This window comes from Morone saxatilis, unplaced genomic scaffold, assembly GCF_004916995.1.
Source record: "Morone saxatilis isolate NCDOM2014 unplaced genomic scaffold, NCSU_SB_2.0 Contig9, whole genome shotgun sequence".
NCBI lineage: Eukaryota > Metazoa > Chordata > Actinopteri > Moronidae > Morone > Morone saxatilis.
Window position 1 is genome coordinate 21,782,940 of NW_023340268.1, and position 236 is coordinate 21,783,175.

The following is a 236-nucleotide window of genomic DNA, read 5'->3' on the forward strand; positions in this document are numbered from 1 at the left end:
TATTTGCTGAAAGTTTCACTATATGGGTTGGCCAGGGGGTAAACAGGCAGTAAGAATATTTCAAAGGGGGTACTTTATTGAAAAAAGTTTGAGGATCTCTGGATGAGGAACCTATTCTAGTGATACCTGTATTTGAATTATTTGAATTGAGTTAAAAGCATATTTTACTCAGATACACTGATCAGCTGACGAGTCAAGAACAGTCTAAAACAGTTCTCTCCCTCTGTCTCTCTCTC